The sequence below is a fragment of the Podarcis vaucheri genome (genome assembly GCF_965113315.1).
Source record: "Podarcis vaucheri genome assembly, chromosome: 1".
NCBI classification, from domain to species: domain Eukaryota; kingdom Metazoa; phylum Chordata; class Lepidosauria; order Squamata; family Lacertidae; genus Podarcis; species Podarcis vaucheri.
Window position 1 is genome coordinate 99,285,020 of NC_138759.1, and position 14,315 is coordinate 99,299,334.

Consider the following 14,315-nt stretch of genomic DNA (forward strand, 5'->3'; position numbering starts at 1 on the left):
AATATTTTCAATTGAAAGCAACATTTGAGAAAGATATAAAGTGTAGAGGATTTGAAAACAAAACATCAAGGTTAGATAAAGAAGTTTTACAAAATAATAAAAAACTCACAAAAATATATAAGCTATTAAATAATACACAAACAGATCAAGAAATTAAAAGGAAAATATGTTAAAGTGGGAAAAGATTTAGGTTACAAAATTGATTATAAAGATTGGGAAACATTTTGGACAAAGAAAAATTTTGGACAAAAGAAAATTTTATGAAGATGCACCACAGATGGTATTTGTCTCCAGACAGGTTGGCAAAAATGAATAAATTGGGTAATAATAAGTGTTGGAGGTGCAACAGAACGACTGGCACTTTGTATCATATGTGGTGGTCCTGCCCTGAAATTAAGACATTTTGGAATATGATACATGAGGAAGTAAAAAAATGATAAAAATATCATACAACAAAAGAGCAGAATCATATTTATTAGGAATCTTGAATGGAGACATCCCAAAAGAGAAAATATTTTCCTGTATTCAACAACAGCAGCAAGAATGCTGATAGCCAGCCATTGGAAAGGAAACCACATCCCAACCCAAGAAGAATGGTCGAATAAACTATGCAAATATTTAGAATTAGCAAAGTTAACTGATTTAATAAGACAAAAACCAAAGAGTATAATTCAGAAACAACGGAAATGTTTAAATGATTATTTATAAAGACAAGGATCAAATACAAGGTTTTGGTTGTGTTTAGAGTAAATTTGTGAGATACCCAGAGAACTTAGCGACCTGATTATTTATATGAGATTCTTTGGGAGAGAAAAAAATATGGAATAACACATACAATTATGTTTAAAATGTCTATAGGAAATGCAGTGTAAGAGGTGGAAGTCATTCAATGACATTTTATTATTATTTGTTTATTGAAATACATGTAGAAAAAAATTGGAAGAAATTCTTCCTACTTTCTTCTCTTTTTCTTTTTCTAATTTTTCTTTCTTTTTCTTATTCTTTCTTCTTTCTTATTCTTATTCTTTTCTCTTCTATGTTTTTCTTTTTTTATTAACAGCATTATGGAGAATTTTAGATATATGTATGTAATTGTAACACTTTGTTGATTGATTTTGATTTTGTAATTTTGATTTTATATAAAGCTAATAAAATTAAAAAAGGAAATAAAGGAAAGAGACCAAATAAATAAATAAATAAATAAATGCACGCCTTAAAAAAAACCAAAAACCCTTCCAGGTAGTGGAAGTGACAAGTGCATATGACAGTGCCCCTCTTTTAAAAGGCCAAATAGAATGTGCTTATAGTGAACTCATTGGTCAAATATGTACTGTATTTAAAAATAAAAATGTGATTTGGCACGCTGTGGGGTGTATAAACCTATGTAAGGTTGTGTGCTATGGGCATTTAATTTGAGCAAAATATGGTGCTTGGATAAATAAAGATGAAATGTAATAAGAAAGGATAAATGAAAGTAAAAGACGAGAGAAAATAAAAGCACACGTGGTGATATGTTAAAAGCCCAGCAATTAGCATGCTCTGATGGTAAATTAAAATGTCACCTGCTCTAGTCTTCCGTCAGAACTAAGTTAAACATACCCTCTAATTTCAGTGATCCCCATTAAATAAGGCCGAAGATAGAATCTTGAGAAGATTTTCTTTTTTTGCTGTGAAATCACTAGCAGTTTAGCTTACAGGCCCCTGTCTGTAAAGGTCTGATCAAATTTACATGCTCTGATCATTCTCTACAGTATCAATATATAGGTCTGGGTAACAGTGTCTTACAGTTAGTGACAGGCCTATAACATCTTTAGCATTGAAATTTATGTCTTGGAGTATCACCATATAGTATTCATAGAGGAATGTGGCAAATCTATAACGGAAATATGATGAAACACACATCTTACATTTTAATCGTTGAGCAATCGATACAGAAAGATATTATTTTGAAATCTCAGGCTGCCAGATAGTAAGAGTGATGTCTCATTTATACCCTAGCCACCCTTTTCGTCTAAGCCATTGATCGTTTTAAACTGTCTTTTATCAGACAAGCCCAATGCAGAGTTAGATTCATTGATTTCAGAGGGCTCCTGTGCACCTAACTGCACAAATATGACTGCAAGAACTATTAACAGCTGGCAAACACTCTAACAGAAAAGGTTATAAATTCCATCGGGAGAGGATAAGATTCATATATGTTAATAGGACTCTTCCATATAAATGACACTGAACTTATCCTTGCTTGATCTGCTTTCTTGATGGCTGTATTTCAGACCACTTTGAAAAAATGGAGACTATTTTAATTGATGGCTTAAAGAACAGTATATATAGCCAACATTAGTCATACTGGGAGTAGACTCACTTAAATCAGTTTGTCTACTCTGAATATGACTAATGTTGGCTGTTAATAACTTTTAAAGTATATATCACAAGGTGCAACCCTGACACAAAGCTGACATTGACATCCCAAAAATAGGACCTGGCAACTGATGCGTAAGGTGCTAGAGATGCCAAGAAGCTTGTTTTCTCCTCTTTCCACATCATTAAGATCTCGCTTCTCTTTCTCTCCATTGTCCTTATTTTCTTCTGCAGCACGAATGGGCAACATGGTGCCCTCTAGATGTTGGTGGGCTACAGCTGTCATGATTCACAGCCAGCAAGACCAATGATCAGAAATTTATGGTAGTTGTAGTCTGACAACATCTGAAGGGTTACTCTGCTGTAAGAGTCAAACTAGGTGCGACGTTTGTCATGTAGTTTGGCTTGGCATGACTGATTGAGCCATATCTGGACCAAGACATGGTGTGAAGGGGTCTTCACACCATGAAGCCCCTGCCATGATGCCCCTGCCGCATCCTGATTCACTTTGTCTCTGCCCCTCCCACCAACCTCAGTCTGATTTTAGGCAGCCTCCACCTGCTTGCTCTAGCTGCCACCTTCCTCTTCCTTAGTCAATCCAGAGCTCAGCAGGGAAGGGGAAGGGGAGGGGCAAAACTAGAATTGGTGGGTGTTGCCTGCCATTAGCTCTGGCTCCACCTGCTGCTGGTCTCCTTGCAATGGAACCAGCCACCATTGCCGCCACCATGTCCAAGTGAACGGCAGTGACACCAGTGACAGGAGGATGGGGTCTGCATCGCAAGGGATTGGGCCAGATGATCATCAGGGTCCCTTCCAACCACTGATTCTAATTGGTCAGGATTCCCTCTTGCACTACACATGGGAGGGTCTATATCTGTATCACCTCACTTGTGAACAATGCTTGCAATGCATTACCATGCGAAACACCCCCAGGCATTCTTCAAAAAAGTTTTGGGGTGGCCATTTGTACCACAGTTATTCAGTAGATGATGTCTGGCAGCTGATTGTGTCAACTGACTGAATTGGAAAGCATTGCATTTAGGGGTTGGTATTTGCTTGTTGAAGTGGTATGGAAATGTGATATTTGAGCCGGTCGCTCATCCACCACGTGTTAACAGTTGTCAGGCGTGTGAGCCTTTAATGCGTGGGGAGCTGCAATACAGGGTCGTCGCTGGTTCTAAATCAGGCTCTCACCAAACTTCCCACTTCTCGTTCTGTAATGGGTATTTACTCAGAAAGCTCCTATCTGTCATTGTGGTTATGCGTTTTCCACTGCCGTGCATTGTGCACGTAATCTTCGTGCATGCATCATTTGAAGTTTATGCCTTGGTACCTATTAAGGTACGAAACCCTGCACTGCAGAGCAGTCCATTGGGTTGCCTCTAGCCGCTTTGGGGCCGTGGCCAGCAGACGGGAAATCTATGAATGTCTGTGCTTTAAAAAAAAGGAGGGGAGCGAGAGCGGGAAGTTTTAGGTTTATCTAACCGTATTATGTGTCAATGATGCCCGGCCGTCTCGTCGGCTAGGCGGGGACTTTTGCAACCGTAAACGGAGAGGGTTTTGTGGGGAGGTTTTCCTGGGCAACGGGACCCGGGAAGCTGCAGATGCTTCCTGCTCATGCAGTGTTGTTTTACACACAGAGATAAAGGATTTAACCCCTTCCTGCTGAGGACTTTCTGGAGCAATGTGGGACGTGCTGCCGCTCGGCACATTAAAACGACAACAACGCGGCAGCCAAACGCTCACACGGTGTCATGCGCCTCAGTAGAGGCCTGCCAAGAGCCTCTTTCTCTCACGTGTCCTGATTTGCTGCGGTCTTTCTCCCAGGCCGGTGGATACGAGTGTGGCACTTTGGAGACGCTCCCTTTCTTTCGCGGCAGACGGCTCTCTCTCCCCCCCCCCCGCCCCTTGTTGTTTTCGTTTCCGCGCGCTCGCCGCCAGGGTGGGCACTTTGCAAACGCTCCCTGGCTCTCCGGCGAGGCGAGGCTGCTATACACGCTCCCGGCCGGGCGGGAGGCTCGTAGACGCTCCCTGCTCGGCCCGGGCTCCTTGACCCTGCCGCAGGAGCCGGCGCACAAGGAGCCGCCGAGCACGGGCCGCTCCGCGCGGGGTTCGGGCGCTGCAGTAGCCAGCCTGGCCCTTGGAAGAAGCCGAGCGCCGAGCGCCGCCGCCTCCGACGCCACTACTGCGTTGCTCCAGGTCCGGCCTCCCCGCCAATTCGGCGGGGGGGCCAAGCCCCGGCCGCGCTTGGGAGAGTAGGATGGGCGAGGAGGGCGGCGGGGCGACTCGCCGGCGAAGCTGGTAAGCGGCGGGGTTGCGGGGCTTGTCTCTCTCTGTCTCTCTCTCTGCTCCACTCTGCTCTGCCCCCGTGTAACCCGAGAGCAGCACCGGGAAGCTCGCTTGGAAACGCGGCTTCTCGCAGCGCCGCGAGGGCCCGGCGGGGTGTGCAACGGCGTTGCCGGGCGCCGGGGAAGGACTACGGGGGGCGGGGGGGGAGCGGAGTGCCGTGGCTCCGTCTCCCCTCCCTCCTTACTCCGCCGTAGTTAAACGTGCTGCTCCTCTCCTCTCTCCCGCCGCCCCCACCTCTCTCTGTGTGGTCAGGATGGAAGCAGTTCGCCTTTCCTCGCCCGCATTTACGCGGAGGGGGGTGGAGAGCGGTGGAAGAAAGAGCGTACTATTCCGCCTCGTGTGCCGGAGCAGAGGCGGGCAGAGGGGTAGGTCTGCTCCTTTGCTTGCCTGCCTGCGCCTATAGGGTGGAGAGCGCGGTTAAAATGCTGCTTCGCCCTCGCTTGCCTTCTGGAGGCAGAGCAGCTTTGCCAGGGCGCTCCTCTCTCGACGGAGGAATGGATGAGGGACTAGGTGGCTTCTGCTTCCTGCTCTCCAGCGCGTCCCGCGTGGTGGCCGCGTCCGGTGCACAGTCACTTCCCTGCTCGGGTATCTCCCTCTCCCTCCCTGTCAGTGTGGACGACGAGGGTGTGTTATCCGGTCCCTTTTCTCTCCTCGGCTTTTGTCAGGCGGGTAAGACCAACGGGGGGGGGGGCTTTTTCCTATCATTAGAACAGTAATTGCTTCTCCCCGTTCTTCCTGGCCACGAGATATGGGGAACAGGTTGCCACACCTGCGTCTACTTTCCAGGTTGGAACCTGGGAAGCTGCCTTACGCGGGAGTCAGGCCATTGGGCCAGGTCGGTCCCCATTGACGTGCAGCGCCTCTCCCTGCTTGGGGATGCCGGGGATCGAACCTGGGACATTCTGTACGCAAAGCAAATGCTCCAGCCCTTTTCGTCTGCCTCCTACTAAGGGGCCTTTTCCCTTGGTGTGACGGTTTTTGGGGCGGGTGGGCACCAGGCTCGAGTTTCGCTCCCCTGCCTTGTGCGTCCCCCTGAGCAGAGTCTGCCACCTTGCTATCTTTTCTTGAGGGAATATAGTAAACATTATTACTGGGATATATGAAAGTGTTTCGGTGGGATGAGGGAGCCCCCTTGCCTCTCTTCCTGGCTTTTTCAGGCTCTGGTTCCTAACGTGCACCGCTGTTTGCTTCCAGCCTTTGTCTTTGTAGACAGCTATTATTGGTCTTCCATGAAAGAAAAGTCTTTTTTCTCCTGTTCTCTTCCCTCCCCCCCACCTCCCAGTGCCAACAAGCTGGTGGTGATGTTCCCGGCCCAATTTCCCAGGGAGGGATGCAGCTTTTGCCAGTAAAGATACTCCGCCAAGTATCTTCATGGCCCTGAGGGATGGCTGCAGTGCCTTTTTTTTCTGTGTCACCCAGCAGAAGGAACACTTGTTGGCCTTCTTTTACCCACCCTGCCTTCCCTTTGGGCTGCTGGATTATGTGATGCTTCCCTGAGATTGTAGTGAGAGATGGGAGGTGTGTGTGTGTTGCAGGGGACTATCATTCATCTGCTGCATTTATACCCAGCCTTAATGTCAAAGCATTTGCATTGGAGGTATGTGCAGGAACAAAGGGGCCTGGTGCGTGTGTCCCCTACTGTGTGCACTTCAAGCTTTTCTTTGCTCTTCAGGAAGAGCACTTCTTTGCGCTTCTGGAAGAGACTCAGGGTGGATTCAGAAATTCAGCTGCTCAGCCAGAGTTTGAATTTCCCTAAAGCTATTGTCTCCCAACACACAAACACACAAATATGTGGCTAGGAAGTCCATAGGGAACCTGAGGTCACTGAAAGGCACCTACAGCTGTTGTCTGGTGGTTGTAATAGCTCTCTTTGTGCTATTGGAAATGACATGTGTCTGTATGTATGGCTAGGGGGTGGGAATTGGCCACACCAGCAAACTTGGCATGTCAACATTACATTGACATTTTATACTGAATTTTTATACTGCCCTTCATCCAATCATAGGGTGGTTTACAGTATAAAAACACAAAAATATATAGCATAGTAACAAACAAAAACAATAAGCTTCTCACCCCGCACATAGTTTAAAAGGTCATATATTGTTGTTATTATTTATTAAATTTCTATTCCCTCTGTTGCTGGGTAGTAATGCCACAGTGGCACCATACCTAAAGCTACTTCAGAATGTAGCACACTTCATGCTAAATATGGCAAAGCCAGAATGTTAAATCTGGGCATTAAAATTCCCAAGTCCAGTGTAGCATGCTGTCACTTTTTTTGCTAATATAAATGATAATTTTATACAGAATGGAAAAGAGCAGTGAGATGGGTTCATTCCACAGTGGAATTCAAATATAGCACAGCATGAAATGACAGTAAACAATGCAGGGAGAGCAAGCATACTCTCGATAAAAGATAATGAGGTATACTTGTGTTTTCCTAGGCAAGGATGGCCAAAAGGTTTATTATGCTCTGTGAGAGGAACATTGCACAGAACACAATGAGTGGGAACACTGGCTTTTAGTGTTGAAGTAGAAAATAACTTTGTGGTATTGACTGACTTCTGTATTTAGCCTCAAGTTTGCTTAAACTTATCCACTGCAAATCAGAGGTATATAAGCATCCCAAAATGTGAAGTTGGTAGAGTGCTCCAAAATGTTTGTGATTTTGAAAGGATGGTTCATTTTGGCATGCTGTGATTATGCTTTAATGGTGAGGACTCTTTGAATTGTGTGCCGTAACTTAAACAGTAGCTTATTGGTCTGATTCTGTATTCCTTGTATATGCAAATTTCTCACAAAGGTCCACAGGTGTTCTGATTGCTCGTGGAAGGCTGTATCAGGACCTATATGTTTTTTAGTGGGGAGAGCGGTAGAGATTAAAAATTTATAGAATTGTAGAGTTGGAAAAGAATCCAAGAGTGATTTAGTCCAACCCCCTGCAATGCTTGAATCTCAACTAGATCATACATGACAGATTGCCATCTAACCTCTACCTAAAAACCACCAAGGAAGGAGAGTCCACAACCTCCCAAGGAAGTCCATTTCACTGTCGAGCAGCTCTTACTGCCAGAAAGTTAATTGTCTTGTTTAGTTGGAATCTCCTTTCTTGTACCTTGAACCCCTTGGTTTGAGTCCTACCCTCCAGAGCAGGAGAAAACAAGCTTGTTCAATCTTCCATTTGACAGTCCTTAAGATATTTGAAGATGGCTATCACATCTCTTCCTAGTCTTCTTTTTACCAGGCTAAACATACCCAGTTCCCTCAACCATTCCTCCTAAGGCTTGGTTTCCAGACCCTTTATAATCTTGGTCAGCCTCATCTACACACATTCCAGCTTGTCAATTTCCTCCTTAAATTGTGATGCCCATAACTGGACACAATAACTCCCAAGGCACAATAGAGCAAGAGTATTACTTCCCTTGATCGGGACACTAAATGCAGCTTAAAATAGCATTAGCTTTTTTTGCTGCTGCTTCGCACTGTTAAAGCATGTTAAGCTCGTGGTTTTCTAGGATCCTTATATCCTTTTCACATGGCAATTCAGGTGTCCCCCATCTTGTATTTGTGCAACTGGTTCATGTCTAAGTGTAGAACCTTACATTTTTCCCTATTGAAATTCATCAAAAATTATTTAATGGTTTAAATCCTCCATTAATATATTTCCTAAACCTTGCACATTGAGGCACAGTAATATAGTTTGTATAGTTAATAAAAGTGAAGCGTAATTTATTCATCTGTTAGAAAATAGGGTTTAAGTAATAATAATGCTACAATACAAATTTATAGATGTTTTCATCTTAAAACAAACCTTATTGGAAGTAGAAAAAATTATTAATTAGTTACCCATTCAGTGTGTCTAGTGTATCAGGCTTTCTGCACATTATAGATAAATGTCTTATTGTGCTGCACTGCTTGAGTTCAAAAGTACTGTGGTCTGAACCCCTCAAATCTCCCCACAGTCTCTTGGACATCCCCATAAGTGTTCAGTCATGCTATCTTCAGAATAGAGCTGGGGGGGGGGGAATCAGATGTCTGGTTGCTGAAGGATACAAAATAATAAATAAAAATGAGACTGTGCCTAAGGCTGCACTCCTGTATCCTTTTCCCTGGAGTAAGCTTAGCTGAACTCAGTGAGTTGACATGGATAGGATTGAGACAGCTATAATCTTTCTTGCACGTCTTGTCTCCTCAGAATCATTTCCCCCCATCCTAGATCCTAAAAGTCTGTCAGCTTGAATGCATGTAAATATCATAGCTCTCTGTGCTGATAAAACCAAAATTCTACATGTTAGATGAATTATTGCTGCTTGTACATGTTCATCTTCTGTTGTTTTCTTGAACAGAGGTGGGGATGCCAAGGGACTGTGTTGGCAGATGTGATGGCATGAGAAATGTGATTTGTCTACACTGTGACATAATAATTCCCACAGCTGTATTTATTTATTTTTGTCTTTTGAGGAAAGAGAGAGAGAAAATATGACCCAACACCCTTTGGAGTTGATGGGGAAACTCCAGTTGATCGTAATTAAATTTAGTTATGGAAATGTTAACATGCTCTGTTTTGTTCCTTAGGTCTACATGTAGCAACAGTCTCATATTGGATATGCTTGCCTAATATATTTGACTGAGGTACTAATGGTGTGGTAGAATGCTGATATTCTGATTCTCCAAAGTGAGACAAATCTGTTCAGTACAGACAGCATACAGTAATGCATACATGGCATTAGTGTAAGGAAGGTGAAAGCCTATGGATTCTTCAAAAATCTTCCTGGTGCTGCTGTGAGATGCAATCATAACTGCCTTGATGGAGCCGAACAGGGCTAACTAACCCAACTTCCTGCTTTTAACAGAGCTTGACTAGATATCAGTGGGTTCTTGACTAGATATCAGTGTGGGATGAATGCAGCGGCTATCTCTTGTTTGTCTTCAGTTTCTGGTATGCTGCCCTTCTGCATAGGAAAGCCCTGTTGCCGTAGCTTGACTAACAGTCATTGGTAAACTCCTCCATGTCTATCATTTGTGTGAAAACAGTAGTAAATTTCCAAGTGAGGGGGTTTTTTTAAAATAAAAAAACCCAACTGTTAAGTTCCTTTTCCATCATCCTTGATATTTGATTGATAATGAAGACAGCCATTAAGGCGCATCTCAGTTTGTCAGGCATAATAAGCCCCCCCTCCTCTCCCTGTGTACTGTTCTACTGGGAGTTCTTCAGACTTCCCTGAACCAAATTCAGGGAGTGCATAGGGGCGAGAGATTGGAGAAAACCCCATTTTGCAGAAAGAAGTCCTTTCACAGGGCTTCCCCTAAGTCTCCAAGAAAACTGTTGTTTTGGAGAGTTGAGATCCCTGCATTTCAGGGAGTTGGACTAGGGTTACCCTTCGGGGCCCTTCCAACCAGTGTTCAAAACTCCTATTGTTCTAGGCGCATTTTGCGACAGGGAATTTCATTAGTGCGAGCAGTTTCTGAGCACTGGGCGCAGTACTAGACCTAAGATTTCATATTAAAACTGCAGAGTGGAAGGAAAGGAGGACCTTTTCCTGCCTCTGCACTTCCAGCTACTCTCTGAAGGCTGGAGGAGAGACCCTCTTAAGAATATTGGGGGGGGGGCAGTTGAAGGACTAGACCACTTGAAAAATGAGCATAATATTTTAGCTGTCGTTCATTCATTTTCAGCTTTGTATTCTTGTTATAAAAACTTGTGTCTAGACATTCCGTTGTTGCGCCCGTAACCTACGTTTAAGGTGTCATTTAGCTCCTAGCTTTCATATCAGTTTCTAACACTGCTTCCAACTCTACAGTTCTTTGACTCTATGAACCTGCCTAGTGCTTACCCTACCTTGAAAGTCCTTGCTCAAGGTGGCTTGCAAAATATAATACCAAGTGTAATATAGAAATGCATAATTAGAACACGATTTCCAAACTTCAAATTCTGGAAATTGCATCAACAAGAGCCAATACTTAACTATCTATTAAATCAAGTAACGAATTAATTTTGTTATGGCATCCATCAAAGATTGCAACAAGAGCATTTTAAGACAGTAGGTGTCCATACAAAAAAGAGAATTAAAATGTTGTGACAGAGGTGACATTACATAAAATTTCTGTGTTGTGCCTGTGAGCTATCCATCTGATTATGCATTTGTACTACTGGAGTTAAGTCTCTGTTGCTCTGTTTTTCTTGAATCATTAGCTTTATTAGGTAGTGTGTGTTTTGTTTTGTTTTTTTTGCCGTGTGTGTGTGTGTGTGTGTGTGTGTGTGTGTTGTAAGCCTCATTGAGATTCTTAGGAGCCTAATGGACAGATATAAGCTTGTAAAGAGAAGAACAAAGTAATATTCCAAGTATTGGGAGTCTTTGTCCTGTTTCTTTAAAATGTAATGAAAATATGAAGGTTAGACATAATTACAAAATTTGGCACAGATCAGAGCAGCATAGTAGTAGGTGTTTAACACAACTGTTTTGCATGCTTGTGTGATCATTTTTGGTATGGTTCACAGTATATTGTCTTATATAAATTATGAAGAGTTCATTTTTGTGGATTTTAAAAAATTATTATAGGGGAGGAGCCTACAAATGTGCCTAGTAACTGGAGTGGGCCAGCTTTCTTGGTTTCTGCTCCACAAAGGGTACCTGATTAGTATCTGCCTGATTAGATTTACAAGGTTGCAGAGGCAGTCACATGTGCCATAAATCGCTGACATTGACGCCAAGGCAATTTGGGCCCCATTTTTGAATGCAGTACATATGGCTAGCAACTTGCTGAAGTCACTTGCCAGAGACCAGGTTCTGCACTTGAACAGAATGCCTGTAGATACACCACAGTCTACAGTCAGATGGCTTCTCCCCACTCTGAGTTCTGGTTGCATTTCCGGCACCACAATCTAGACTTTTTGTAATTATATTCCTTTGACCAAAGAGTTTCTTGCTAGCCATTACAGAGTAGCTGTGTTCTGCCACAGTTGTTGCAATTTGGGCGAAGTCGCTAAGGGCATGTTCGCCTAAGGAACTTAAGCGCTGGAGACACATTTCGCAACCAGAAAGTTGAGATTCTGAAGAAATCCGTATGCTAGTCATCATCCAAACATAGGCTCTCGGTTGTCTGTCACGCTATCTAGGCAACTAGCCTGGTACGTCTGTCTTAGCACCAGTGTATTTTCTGAATTTCAGTACTACTTTCCTGTTAAGATAATTAGAGAAAAGATAAAAAGATGAAGGAGGCAGAGTCCAAAATGTTGTTAAAAGGATGGCACTGACTTTATGAGACTGGCAGTATGGTACATGTTGATGAAAACTCAGTAATGGAATCCCAGGGCCAGACTGAAAAATGGCCAGGTCACATGTTGCAGTGTTGTACAACCCTCTTTAGAGAGATATTTTCCTGCTAGAGGGGGGGAAAGTACATTCTTAATTTTTTCAAGAAAAGAGACAGCTGGTAGCATTCTATAAATGATGCTTCTAATCTATGAGTAATATCCAACTAAATTACCTGAATCCATTGATTTCAGTGACTCTACTCCTCCAGTTAGAGAAATCAAATTTGTACATCCTTAATTTTAAAATAATAAAATGACTGGTCTTATTAATCTAAGGCAGGCATAGGCAAACTCAGCCCTCCAGATGTTTTAGGACTACAACTCCCATCATCCCTGACCACTGTTCCTGTTAGCTAGGGATCATGGGAGTTGTAGTCCCAAAACATCTGGAGGGCCAAGTTTGCCTATGCCTGATCTAAGGGCAATATTGAACTAAGCTACTTAAATTCTTTGATATTTACTAAAAGTGTGACTTAACATTGGATATCTTTGTAATTTGGGGGTTGGTTTTTTTGGTAACAAGTAGTTTTATTGAAAAGAATTCAATTATAGATAATTTAGACATCATTTAAGGACAGTTTTCCTAGCAGCTTAAAGCAGGAGCAGCTGAAAACAAAAAGATATTTGAAATGCCTCAGAATAAACTAAAATCCAGATGAGAAAAGGTGTGACAACTCATCAGTAGTGATGAGACCCTCCTCCGTCCCAAGGATGGATATCCAGAGCCTTCTGATTTGCAGGGATGGAACAGGTAGCAGGAAAACATTCCTGTGGTCAAGGGAACATGAGTTAGCTGCCTTATACCATGCCAGAATACTAATCAGTATCCTCAGTACTGACTGGAAGTAGCTCTCTACAGATTCAGGCTGCATAATTTCACAGCCTACCTGGGGATGCAACGGATTGAGCCTGGAACTCTTGGCATGCGAAGCATGAACACACCTCTCAGTGTTAGAATAAATGTATTCTGAAAGTTTATTTGTCCTAGAGCAGAGTTCTTAAAATTGGAATTCCAGGATGTTGATGGACTACAACCCCAACCATCCTCAACCATCTTAGCTAATAGTAAGGGATGGTGAGAGTTGGAAGTCCAACAACATCTGAGGGCACAAGGTTGGGGAAAACTGTGCTAGAGGACTTTATGTGAAATTACCGGTGAAGTTGGAAAATATGATCAAACAACCCTTATATATGGACCTGGAACTAGAGAAAAGTGACAGTTTCCTCCAGTATTCATCTTTGAGTACACTTTATTTACAGCTTTCGTTGGAAATATTGAATTGCAATCAATTTGTGACCCTTGAATTGCAGCTTTGCTAATGGTGAAGTGGTTTTTTGTCTGTCTCTCCAACTTCTCCTTACCTTGTACCACCTTCCATGCTGAACCCCTTAGTCCCCCAGAACAGATTCTTGGTGTGTGTGATGCAGGGGGCCTCAGTAGGAAAGAATGTAGAAGAAGAAGAAGAAGAGTTTGGATTTGATATCCCGCCTTTCACTCCCTTTTAAGGAGTCTCAAAGCGGCTAACATTCTCCTTTCCCTTCCTCCCCCACAACAAACACTCTGTGAGGTGAGTGGGGCTGAGAGACTTCAGAGAAGTGTGACTGGCCCAAGGTCACCCAGCAGCTGCATGTGGAGGAGCGGAGGCGCGAACCCGGTTCCCCAGATTACGAGACTACTGCTCTTAACCACTACACCACACTGGCTCTCCAATGTAGCCTGTCCTCCTTTTACATTACTCTGTGATTACTCTGTGATCATCACCTGAGGCTTTTCTTTTTGTGTCTCTCCTCCGTGAGAGGTCTGGAGTAGCAACTCATGAATGGACTTTCTTCTGTGGCTCCCCATTTGTGGAATGCTTTCCTCAGGGAGGTTTGCACCTTCTTTACATCTATTAAGGCATCAGGCAAAAACATTCTTCTTCTCCATGACCTTTGGCTAATTAAACAATCTATGGCCTTTTAAACTGGGGTGGATTCCTCCACCCCCCATTATTTTTATACTGTAAACTGCCCTTTGATCCTCAGATGAGGGGAAGTATATAAAATTGATAAGTAAATAAAATAAATTCAAAATATCCTACAAATATATATCACTCTAAATCTGTTTTCCCATTCTGCCAAACCCTTTTCAGAGAGGATACAGAGCCTGAGAGGCAAAAGAAGAAAGTAGCACCTGTTGCCTTTGATGAGTCTTCTGCAGCAACTTTGGGCCAGACAGCTTTGGCTGCACACAAACATGCAATCATATACTCCCCTATCAAACCCTTATCTATTTAGTGTTCTAAAAATTAAC

The 14,315-nt window shown here is 43.2% G+C and overlaps 1 protein-coding gene across 5 annotated transcripts in view; it reads left to right on the forward strand.

The window, feature by feature from the left end:
- Window positions 1-4,332: 4,332 nt before the first annotated feature.
- Window positions 4,333-14,315, forward strand: part of MGAT5 (alpha-1,6-mannosylglycoprotein 6-beta-N-acetylglucosaminyltransferase) — a 120,965-nt gene continuing 110,982 nt past the window's right edge. For 3 of the 5 annotated variants that reach the window (XR_014213400.1, XR_014213401.1, XM_082198286.1), the window contains exon 1: window positions 4,333-4,659. The gene's annotated coding sequence lies outside the window, so the exon portion shown is untranslated. Of the gene's footprint in view, window positions 4,660-5,051; window positions 5,073-5,267; window positions 5,377-14,315 lie in introns of those variants that run through there. The other 2 variants (XM_082198288.1, XM_082198287.1) reach the window with 2 other exon arrangements.